Here is a 12,147-nt window from a genome sequence, read left to right as displayed (position 1 = left end):
CAGAGAAAAGGGAAAGGCACCTTAGACAGGAACCTCACGGATTACCTCCCACCCTTTCCTAGTTGCCATCTGTGTACCAGCCTGAGAAGACCATGGGTTGTGTAGGAAGGAGAGAGAGGCTTTACCTCCTAGGGCTGCCCTCAGGGCGCTGACTTTGGTCGCATCCCCGAAGTGGCTCTGTCTCCCTGCACCTCTTCCCAGAGCACAGCCTGGGTTCCGACTTGCCTCCCGGAGACGGGGCGCCCAGCTGGGAAGGGCGCACGGACTCGGACTCACCTCTCCCGCCCAGGCTGGGTTGGACCCCCTATGCTGCGCCGCCTCAGCCACCCGGCTCGCTCTTCGAGCAACCCCTCCGCCGCCCGGCGCCCCCACACCCACCGGCTCCGCCGCGCCCGCTGGGAGCCTCTAGCGGAGGCCAAGCGAACCGCAGCCTACCCGCGGCGCCCGGGCTCCGACGCCGGCTACAACGAGCGGATCGGCCGCAGTATTCACTTCCCGAGCCCTGCATCCCGCCCGCTTGCTCCATCCTCACCTGCCACCCATCTCACTGCTAAGGCCCGGGCCCGCAGCTCCCTATTGCAAGGATGGGATGGGTGAGAGGAGCTAGAGAAACACCTCACCAGAATAGAAAATAAAAAACAAAACAAGAGCCAAGCCCAGATGTAAATCAGCCTGGACCGAAGACCTAGTTCCAGATGCAGTTCCCAATAGGTATCCAGAAGTATGAGGATAGGACACTCCCTTTTGCCGACCGGTTCTCAACCATCTGCACTGGCTGGTCTTCCACTTGCCAGCCTGGAGCCATTCACACGGGTTGTGCAGCTGCGTGACAACAGCCGGGTGGGTTCCATGTAACTTACCTTAACCCCCGCAGCATCCCAGCATCTATTTTAAGTTATTCTTCCAAACAGCTGGATTGCGGTGTCTTACCTTGACGTGTTGTTCATGCTCCTTCGTGTCCTTAAAATCCAAAGCCAAGGAGGATGAAGCTCATAGAGGTCCCCCCGTGCTTCTTTCAGGCGTCCTCCTGCCTCAGCTCTGTCAGCTTTTCCTTTCAAAGGGGTCAGGGAGGGAATGTCGGTTCTAAAGCCCTGGCAGCCTCAGTGTCTCCAAACCCTCAAGCCTGTGGCGACTGATACAGGGACAACCTTGGATGGCCGTGGAAACCTTCCCTGTCCCCGCTCAGGCAACTTGGCTGCAGATCCAGGTTTCTTCGGTGACCCCACAAATTCGTTGGGTAGCCAAGCTGTGTGTGCCGTCAGGAGCCGGGGCTCCTCTCAGATTCTTGCCACTTCACCCCTCCCCCTGCTCCCGCCAAGTGGGAAGAAAACCTGCGCTCAGGCGGGTTCGGTGAGGAGCAGGTGCTGGCAGCACAGCCACGCCGAGGATTGCCCTCCACCACCTCGGCGTCTTGGCTCCAGCCTTTGCGCTTAAGCGTCTGCGCCAAGGAAACTTTGAGAGGAGGCCTCAAAGCCAAGGGATGGGTAGTGGAAGGCCCCGGTGAGATGGCTGAGGAGCTGGGAAGGAGGGACACCGGGCAGGCGGCGGGCTGCTGGGTCCCGGCGGCCACACTCGGCGCGCGGACTGCGCGCACACACGCCCGGCTTACACGCACCGCTCACACGCACACCCCCGCGCGCGCGCAACAACACGCACGCCCAGCCTCGCGATCGCGGCCCCAGGCCACAGTCGAGAGCCAGAAGAGAGCCTTCACCAGGGTTTCCCAGAATGGGAAAGCTGGCGACATCGTCCCTCCTCTCCAGTTAACGGAGCACTCTAGTCCGATTTGTCACCTCCCATCTCCCCGCCCTGTCTTGAGTCTCCACTTCTAGCTCTTCTCTGGGTACCCTGAACCCAGAGAAAGGAGGACTTCAGACACTTCCCATCACCACCCTTCCTGGGCATCAGCGCCCTTCTTCAGTGGAGAACTGAAGTGCCTGCAACACCCTACTAAGGAGCAAAGGGCTCCTTGACATCCTTTTAATGGAGGAGCCTGGACATCATTTCTTGAACAGAATCTTGCGGCATTCCCTTGTGCCCATTTCCTGGTGTAACTTTGTCTCAAAGAGCTCCTGAAGTTCACTTAGATGCTTTTGCAAAGAACTGCTCGGGGACTTGTGTTGGGCAGCTTTCGGATCAGAACTATTTTCATGTTTTATGCTTTTATTAAAAACTGGATGGTAGAGAGCGAAAAGACTCAGCTGGAGAAGTGGGGAGGGCAGAAGCCCGGACATTCAGCACATTTAGTTTCCCTTTCCAATATTTTGGCAAGAGAGGTTGTGGTGTAGGTCTCCTGGAAGCTCCTACTTCAATTTACTCTGTCCTTAAGGCAGGGATGCCTGGTTACTGCGCAGGTGGGCCACTAAACCGGATAGTCTTCACTCAGAGAAGTGAGAGATCTGGCATAAATCCCTGCGAAGAATCCATCTTCTGGAAGTTTGTCTTGCTTGGACTGGAGAGCAGGAAAGCATTGCTAATGGAAAAACGGAAAGTAAAGTTTTGCCACGAAGGTTTCTTGATTGGTCTTTTTTCTTTCTTTCTTTCTTTGGGAACCCTGATTTCTCTTTATAAGCCGCGCGCTCAAGTTCAGCAAAGCGTTGCTGCAATTATTCTGCTTCCCAAGTACTGGAAAGGCTGGGTGGCTGCAGGTTTTTCTTCCAACGTCTTTCCGAAATCTCAGTGGATAGAGACAGAAAACGAAAAGTGATATGGCATAGAGATGGCGCTAGGACCCTTTGCAGGAGGGACGTGCGCCACTCCCCCGCTGTTTCTACAAGAGCATCTTCTCTCAAGATCCAGGGTATTTTGAGTGGTCCTTTCCCAGTTGAGTTAGAAGCTGGCTGGCTGAGAATAAGAAAATACAGTATTTGAGCGCTTGGCGGAGGAACTGTAGGCTGCGATAGTGGAAGGGACGAGGATTTTGAGCAAAAGAAGAAACTTGTGTTGTTAGGAGCTGCAACAACGCTATTCATTGCCTGAGTAGCGAAGCAGGTCCAGGTAAGGATGAACAACCATGCAGTATGCAGGGCCGAGCGTCATTCTGAAAGCATGGGTGCAGTCTGAGTTCCGTGAGTGAGTCAGCGTTGAATCCTGTGTGAGACAACCAGGCAGAATCACTTCCTGAGATTCTTTCTGAGTTTGGGGATGATGGATCCACGGAGACTGCCCCCCTCGGAAGGAGCGAAACCCAAGCTATTTGCTCTGCTGCTTAAGGGAACAGCATCGACAGAGTCTGCGTGTTTGAGTTCAATGCTGACTTTCCTTCTTGTGCAGTGAAGGGAAGAGTTATAAATTAACCCACCCGGGGAGAGAATCTAGGTGAACGAAGAATGAAATCGGGAGCAATGCTAAGCAGTGGGAAATAAGAATGCAAGTGATTTAGGTTTGATATGCTAGGGTGTTTTTTGGACACCAATACTTCCTCGGTGTTTTCAGTGAGGGTTGTTAAGCTGTTTTTGACCTTGGTGTCATCTATGCCTTGTATTCTGGTCATAAGGTTTGGTACTTTTCTGTCGTTTTCTTTCTTTAATAAGTGACTGTTGTGGATACTGAATTGGGGCTGAGGATTATAATGAACAGTTTCATGAAAGGCAATCCTTTCATTGTATAGCTCTTTCATTTAACAAAACTGGACCTGGATTACAAAGATCAAATGATTCCTTTGTTGAGCCTACTGCTCTCCAGAAAGGTTCTGGACTGAGGAGGTCTTCCTGGCTACGGCTGACATGCAAACAGTTACTAATGCCTCTTTTCAAAAATAAAGTAGGTTATTTACATGCACACTAAGTGGATTGTTCCAAGGGTGCCACATAGTGTCTGAGACTCCAAGGAGAGGAGTATTTTTTATTTGTCTTGAGTTTGGGATTTCAGGATGTGTGAGGAGCAGCAATAATCAAAGAGCAGAGTATTCTTGACAAACATTTAAGCACCTGCAGCCACTTGAAAATCCTGCATCTTTACTGCCTACCTCCAATAAACATTTGTTCACCCCTCCTGTGAAAATAAAATTTCTGCAGTATCCTGGATTGTTGAAAGACTAAGTACACCTGTTAATCTTTATGCAAAATGAAAGGAAATAAAAGCCACACCTTTTCTCTTCCCCCATCGACTTTCACATTTCACTTTAATGGGAGAAAGAACAAGCAAGAAAAGCCAACCTTTTAGAAGAGTTATACCATCCCTTATATACTATATAAAATATCTAAATATCTATCTGCTGAGGTGAGGAAAAGGGTTGAAACTCAAAAGCACAATCAGATCCAACTCCAGTTATAGCTGTGGCATCCTTCCAGTGAAAAATGAAAGTGGTGTTCTGCATACATGGTGTGTCTGTTTCAATGTAGCCTGACTTGTAAGTTTCATTCTTCAAGATTACTGTATTCCATAAGTGTTTACTCCCCCAGGAGCAGAGCAGTTATCCTATTAAGATATGGCTTTGTTACATATTAAAAATATCCTGTGATGACTATTATTTCCTACAACGTGGTATACAAGGAAAGCAAGGATGGTGGACTGTGTGTTGTGGTTGGGGTTCCTTGAAACCTACCAAAGAATTCCATACAAGACAAACCTGGTGATAATGGAGTGGCAAGTAACTGTTTTGGTGTGTGATTTGCGTACATCAATTCAGTGATGCTCTGTGTTCTTGGATGACAGGAAAATTGATGCTTATGCAAATTTGCCAAAGGTAATGAAGCTATTTTGTCATAAATAAGTATGCATGAAACCTGTACCCACTCTATTATGAAGACTGCACTTTTAAGGGTCTTGCTCATTTCTATCATTCAGGAACAAACATTTTTTGGTTATTCAGGGCTAAAGGGGACCATTGCATTATATTTCTATTTAGACTATGGTGCTACAGGCAAAAGATGAATGCAGAATTAAATGGTATGATAATTTAAAATAAAGTTTTATTTTATGCAGTTTCCTTGGTTCCTACGTATCCCATAAGAATATTGAAAGAGTTAACTTTTTTCTCTTTCATTGAAAATCTTGATGGTGGTTTCTTGCCATTATTCCCCTCAAAATACAAAATGCTGAGCTGTAACTCAAAGAGATTAGGGCTCAGACCACCATGAGTTTACAGTTATGAGTAACTTTTCATTGTTTATTTTCATCTTGCTATCCATGTGTAAAATGTAGAAGGGATTTCTATTATGCATTTTCAGTTATGTAAATAAATTTTAAAGATGTGGCTATGATGGCTCAGTGGTTAACTAAAGCCTCACATAATTGGAGGCCCTCTTTTGGCATCCATGCATACCTGAAATCACTTGCTGATACACACACACATACATACATACAAACACACACACACACATACACACACATACACACGCTGTGCACATACACACACATACAGACACACATACACACAGACACAAATGCACATACACACACACACATTTAAAATTAACAAATAATAAACCTTTTTTTGGAAATTCTAGAAATATACTATCTGATGCAGACATTTGAAAGCATTGTATTGTACCCTGAAATTTTTATTGAGGAAACATCATACTGTGCTGAAATTTTTAATGGAGATTGATCTCATGTAAAATACTACTACCACAATATTTAAATGATAAAGTTTAAAAGATTAAAAACACATATGGCATTGAATTTAAACTGACATGTGAACATCCCACAAAAAAATGTAGTTGTCATTTCCAGCAGCACATATTATGAACTATTCTTTAGATATATATTTCCATAGTACCATTTCATTATATTTCTATTTAGACTATGGTGTTACAGGCCAAAGGTAAAGATGTCATATTTATGAATGTCTTTGTAGAATATTTAGGTGAAAATAGATGCAGAAAAGTGTTCTCTTCAAATCTTAATAAAATATGCTGTGGCTGGAGTAAAAGAGGACAAAGAATGTGGAGGCAGAGGTGAGATGTTTCCTTAATTTGGGTATCTGTGGAAGTTTTACCATATATATGACTATGAGATAAATGCAAGATGTCCTACAGATATCTGTCTGTCTGACTATCTATCTATCTATCTATCTATCTATCTATCTATCTATCTATCTATCTATCTTTTCTATCTTCCTACCCACCTAACTACCTATTTGTTGAAATATATAAAACATCTTGCATTTATCTCCTCTTGTTCTTTTTAAGAATATCTTATGTTTATTTCATCCTTTATAACTAAAGAAACAGAATAGTGAGAAGCTTTTCATTGTGGCTGATAATATATTTTCATATTTACTCTTTTACTATATAAGGTAATTTTGGCACAAGTGAGGGAAATACTCAGGAAATACTATAACAAAATGTTATACCCTGGTTACCCTTGACATCAGAAAAGTATTTCTCACAATTCTAAAAGGTAGACATCTATGATCAGTGTTCTAGCTTTATTACTGGTGAGGGCTGTCTTTTTTGGCTTGAAAACAGTGCTTCTGAAACTGTGTCCCTAAATGCTCTTCCTTCAGTGTGTTTAAACAGAGTTCTTTATTCCTCCTAAGAGAGCCAATTGGATCATTGAATCTAAGCCTCTTTACTTCCCAAAGGCTTCATTTCCAAGTACCATGATATTAGAGGCTAGGTTTTCAATGTTTACGGAGGGCACACTTCAGCATCTCAGAGAAAGGAACATTCTGTCCTTAGCATCAGGCAAGACTAAGTCTTTTTAGACCTTCTCTGAGAAAGAGAGACTGATCATGTTCACTGAGAAGAAGAGCTCTTGTCATTGCATCATCTTTATCAGGGTGTCTCTGGTTCAGGATTATAGTAATGCATCATTTCTTAGGGAATGGTGACATAAGATCGCTGTCTACCTCTGGGCTATTAAATGAAGGTGTGTTCACTTTGGTGAAATATGCATACCTTACTTGGAGACTTATTGTAGGCCACAACTACAACAAAAAAGAGTTTGTTCTTAGTCTCTTTTCTATATCCTTGAAGTTATTCAGTTTATTTTAATGTGGCTTTTGGTGTCCTGATGAATTTAAGTCTCACTTGAATATTTCAGTCTTGCAAAAAAGCTCAGCATTTGTTGATTTCATTCACATAATAGCCACCCTTTAATGAATACCTTTACATACTAAAAATTTAAGAAAACAAAAACAAAAACATAAAACAGGGTTTGATTCTTTTCATTTACAACAAACATTATCTTCATTTGATAAGTGAAAAAACAGTTACAGAAAAGTGAAGTAATTTTGTCAAGGAAATAAAGTTGCTTACACAGTACTGAAGGTTTGAACCTTCACTATCTCAATGCAGAGCTCAACATTTTAAACATCATAAGGATCTATATTAGATAGAAGACAGGAAGAGTGAAAACTTGTATTCATTGCTCATAACAAGTTCTTCAAATCAAAACCAACACATGGCTCCTGAAAAACATGCAGAGAAGTAGATATAGATGTCAGTAATAGTAACAGTCTCCTCCTGGTGCTGCCCACTGTGATAATTGCAGAGCACACATTGTTCTTTTAGACTTCACAACAGCCTCCTAAATTAGTCAGTATTATTACCATTCCAATTATCAAGACTGATAAAATCATCCCTAAAACTCCCATTGCTTTTCAACACAGAAAACTTGAGCACACCTATTTATTTTATTCCTATTGCTACACTCACTTAAAATTAAACTATTACTTTACACCAGTGTTGTGTTTTAGGTCTAAATCACTTGCTTAAAATTTAATTCCCTTGGCCCTCTAGGCCTCTCTCTCTTCTGTATCTTTCCACACCTGATCCTGCCCCATTTTCCCCCTCCTCTTGCCCTCTCCCAGCCATGTACCTTCCTCTGTCTGCCTATTATGACTATTTTGTTCCCCACTTCTAAGTGATATTCAAGCACCCTCACTTGGGCCTCCCTTCATGTTTAAACTTCTTTAGGTCTATGGGGTGTATCGTGGATATTTTGTATTTTATGGCTAATATCCACTTATCTGTGAGTACATACCATGCATGTCTTTGGGGTCTGGGTTACCTCACCCAGGATAATATTTTCTATTTTCATCCATTTGCCTGCAAAATTCATAATGTCCTTGTTTTTAAAAGCTGAGTAGTATCCCAATGTATAAATGAACACATTTTATGTATTCATTCTTCATTTGCAAGACATCTGGGTTGTTTCGAGGCTGTGACTATTGTGAATAAAGCTTCTGTGAACATAGTGGAGCACATGTCTTTGTAGTATGGTGGAACATCTTGGGTATATGCCCAGGAGTGGTATAGCTGGGTCTTCTGTTAGGGCTATTTCCAATTTTCTGAGAAACCATCAGTTTGATTTCCAGTGTAGTTGTATAATTTTGCAGTACTACCAGCAATTGAGGAGTGTTCCTCTATCTCCACATACTCACCAACATGTGCTGTCACTTGAGTTTTGTTCTTAGCCATTCTGACTGGTGTAAGGTAGAACTCAGGGTTGTTTTGATTTGCATTTCCCTGGTGACTAAGGATGCTGAACATTTCTTTAGGTGCTTCCCAGCCATTGTGAATTCCTCTGCTGAGAATTCCCTGTTTAGGTCTGTACCCCTTTTTAAATTGGGTTATCTGTTTGTTGGAGTCTAACTTCTTGAGGTCTTTATATATTTTGGATAGTAACCCTCTGTGGGGTGTAAAGTTAGTGAAGATATTTTCCAAATCTGTATACAGCTGATTTGTACTAATGAAGGGTGTTTCCTTTGCCTTATGGAAGCCTTTCGGTTTCATGAGGTCCCACTTATCAATTGTTGATCTTAGAGCCTGAGCTATTGATGTTCTGTTTAGAAAATTGTCTCTTATACCAATAAGTTCAAAGCTATTTCCCACTTGCTCTTCTGCAGAAACTCTAGGAAGTCCCAGAAACTGGTACAGGGGAGTCTCCCAGGAGTCAATGTGGGTGACATTAGCCTAAATGCCAAACAGTGTTGACATGAAACCTGAAAAAGCTACATCCCTTAACCAGGCAGGACTTCCAGTGGAGGTTAAGTACAGAAACACACACACAATACTATCTAAAAGAAACACAGGTATAAAGGTGGACCAGATACTGAAGGAATGGCCAACCAATAACCATCCCAACTTGAGACCCATCCCATGGGCAAGGACCAATCTTTGATACTATTAATGATACTCTGTTATGCTTACAGACAATTATGCCATAATTATTCTCTGAAAGGCCCTACTTAGCAGCTGACTAAAACAGATGCAGATACATACAGCCAAACATTGGACAATGGTCAGTTAGCTTTATGGAAGTGTTGGGAGATGGATTGAAGGCCATGAAGGGGTAGGGACCCCACAGGAAGACCAAAACTTCAATTAATCTGAACTTCTGGGAGCGCTCAGAGACTGAGCTATCAACCAAAGAACATATACAGAGTTGATCTAAGCCCCTGCTAAATATGTAGCAGAGGGCTCCCTTGTTTGGTATCAGTGGGAGAAGATGTGACTAATTCTGCAGACACCTCGTGAGCCAGGGTGGTTGGATGCCAGGAGCAATGTCACCCTCTCAGAGGCAAAGGTGAGAGGGGATAGGGGAAGACTCTGTGAAGGGGGGACTGGGAAGGGGGAGTTTTTGGTATGTAAATGAACAACGAAAATTTTTAGTTCCCTTTGTACTATTTCAATTCAAAGGAGATTCTGCTACAAAGTAAATACAACCAAGTTGGAAAGTTGGAACAAATACTTTTTTTACTGTTGAAACATTTGCTGGAGAAACCATTAATATGCCAGTGATTTGTTGCTTACCATCCTATTAAGGGGCCTTGGTGAGTTTTTTTTCTATTTTTTTTTTCCAAAGGAAAGAAATTAGACAAGGTAATATGGTCAGGAAAAAATATGAATGTTCCCTTTCTTTCATGATTACTTCATGTATGATTTCTTTTCCTGAAGTCATGCTTCTTATCTTCAACTGTCAGTCAGTCAGTGGATTTTTAAATCATCGCATAAAATTTCAAAATGCCATTTTCTATCACACATTAGTGAAATGTAGTAACCGAGAGATTGACTTTCCTTCTAACACTGGCATAGAAACAGTAGTCATAAAATAAGGACCATGAGTTTGAGATGCATTATGTGAGTGCCCTCATAAGAGGTCAGAGGTGAAGGCTATACAAGGAACTGAAGGGAGAAATGGGGGAATGATATAACTATTTTAGCTGATAAAAATTAAAAATAAATATACTTTTTCTTAAGTGTCCATCAGTGCTTATTACACTAGAGTGGTCAACATAGGGTACTATTAATCAATTGACATACTAGATTAGGCATTTTAAACTCATTCCAAGTATATCCCTATGTAATGGTTGGCCTGGAGAAAATAGAACTAAATATCCTTGGTTTTCAGATTTTCTAACTCAAAAAAAAAAAAAGATAATCAAGAATGATATTAAAATAAATATAAGACCCCTTATTAGGGATTAAGTCTGTCATCTAAAGGCCGAATTGTGGGAGGCTGGGGTACCAGCCTATGCTTTGGTCGTGAAGTAGATGTATCCTTTACATGCAGTACCCAGTAGAAAGAAGAAAGTTAAAATCCTAGGGAATATATCTTTAATGGAAATATGAAACCTCCATCTCTCTTATTCTCTCTTTGCTTGATAGCTAACAGGAAGAATCATCCTTAGGTGTATACTCCCACCATGATATGCCATGTGTTCATATGCTGGCATTAAAAGTCAAGGAAAACCATGAAGTTGTTTATCTCATTGTCATAGTGAGGAAAAGGTGAAGCATACAGCTCTCTACATTATCTGATCATTCATTTTAGTGGACATAAAAATAGGGCTAGATTTCAGGTAGGGAATTACAGAATATGTAACCTAGATAAATATCTTTTAGTAAGAATCACAATGAAAAAAATTACAGAATTGTAAATATATAAAAATAAAGACAGAAATTTGTTCAACTTATTTTTAAAAATGAGAGTAGGGAAGAGGGGAGAACAGACAAAAAGAGACATGGAGTCACACAGAGAGAAAGACACAGAGAGGACAATTTATTAAACTTTATATTAAAGCAGACAGGTCTGAAGTAGAGTTAAGCAACGACTAAACTGCAGTACCTCAGAGTGTGACCGTCTTTAGAGACAAGACTTGGAATAGTAGAAAAAGAAATGAGGCCTTTAGCATGGGGACATATCTAATCAGATGTATCTTTATGAACAAGGAATTTTATGTGTGCAAGGGATTTATTTGCATACATGTTAAAAAAAAAACCTTGTGACAGGTGACAGTATAGCAAGTGCAGGCTCTTGTCCACCAAGAAGAGAAGCATAATAAGAAAGTATTTTGCTGGAGCATTGATCTTGTACCACCATCCACAAGAACTGTGAGAAATGAATTCTGTTGTTTAATTCACCCCTGTGGTGTTTTGACATCTCTAACAAGCTGACATATAAGGAAAGAAAGACTTCATGGTCCTGGAGAAGTTATCTACAAGCTGGCGTGACAAGCTGTTGTAAGGTCAAGTTACAGGAAGAATACTAACAGAGCAAACTGGCCAGTTGGTGAGGAAAGACTTCACTGTAATTATATGTGTTGAAATTCCAAAGAAAAGGCAAGGTAGAAATAATAGGACCTATATATCCTTACAGAATCTAGGGATTGACCACACATGAGTAGTTTATCTAGGAAAAGATAGACACTTACTTCTGAGATAAAAGGGAATGGTAAGAAAGGACTCTTCTGTCTAGTTTTCTATTTTGGAACTGTGGTAAGTGATTTAGGTAGAGTTGTATACAAGCCTACTTGTGTGCAAGGTCTCATAAGCATTGGGAAAGAGTACAGTCTAATTATAAATATTCAGAATAGAGATTTCCAAAACTAAATTTAAAGTGTATTCATGAAATTCAGAGTTGAGTTCATGGGGATATTGCATTTGAGAATTTATTATTGAATAGTCAAAGAGAAAATGGGCAAAAATAAAATGAGTGAATCTTTCTGGGATGATTTCAAGGAGTATTCATTCACAGAGAATAAACAGCATGGACAACAAACTGTGAAAGCATACAAAACAGTTCATGAGGAAACAGAATGTTAATGAAATGGCAAAAGATCTGAATTGGGGGGTATTATGGACTTGTGGTCTTCTGATTACATCAGGGGTCCAAACGTTCTATCTGTGTGTCACAGTTTGGTATTAATTAGGGTCCTTTGGGAGAAAGTCATGACTTATATGACCTTATACTTTG

At 41.6% G+C, this 12,147-nt stretch overlaps 1 protein-coding gene across 8 annotated transcripts in view; it reads right to left on the bottom strand.

The window, feature by feature from the left end:
- Lingo2 (leucine rich repeat and Ig domain containing 2) overlaps nt 1-1,789 on the bottom strand; it is a 1,215,328-nt gene extending 1,213,539 nt beyond the window's left edge. For 6 of the 8 annotated variants that reach the window (XR_004117723.1, XM_031366384.1, XM_031366385.1 and 3 more), the window contains exon 1: nt 931-1,789. The gene's annotated coding sequence lies outside the window, so the exon portion shown is untranslated. Of the gene's footprint in view, nt 1-125; nt 479-860; nt 882-930 lie in introns of those variants that run through there. The other 2 variants (XM_031366388.1, XM_031366383.1) reach the window with 2 other exon arrangements.
- Nucleotides 1,790-12,147: the final 10,358 nt, after the last annotated feature.

The sequence above is a fragment of the Mastomys coucha genome, unplaced genomic scaffold, assembly GCF_008632895.1.
Source record: "Mastomys coucha isolate ucsf_1 unplaced genomic scaffold, UCSF_Mcou_1 pScaffold14, whole genome shotgun sequence".
NCBI classification, from domain to species: Eukaryota; Metazoa; Chordata; class Mammalia; order Rodentia; family Muridae; genus Mastomys; species Mastomys coucha.
The sequence above is the reverse complement of the archived record's forward strand: the minus strand, read 5'-3'. Positions and strand labels throughout refer to the sequence as shown.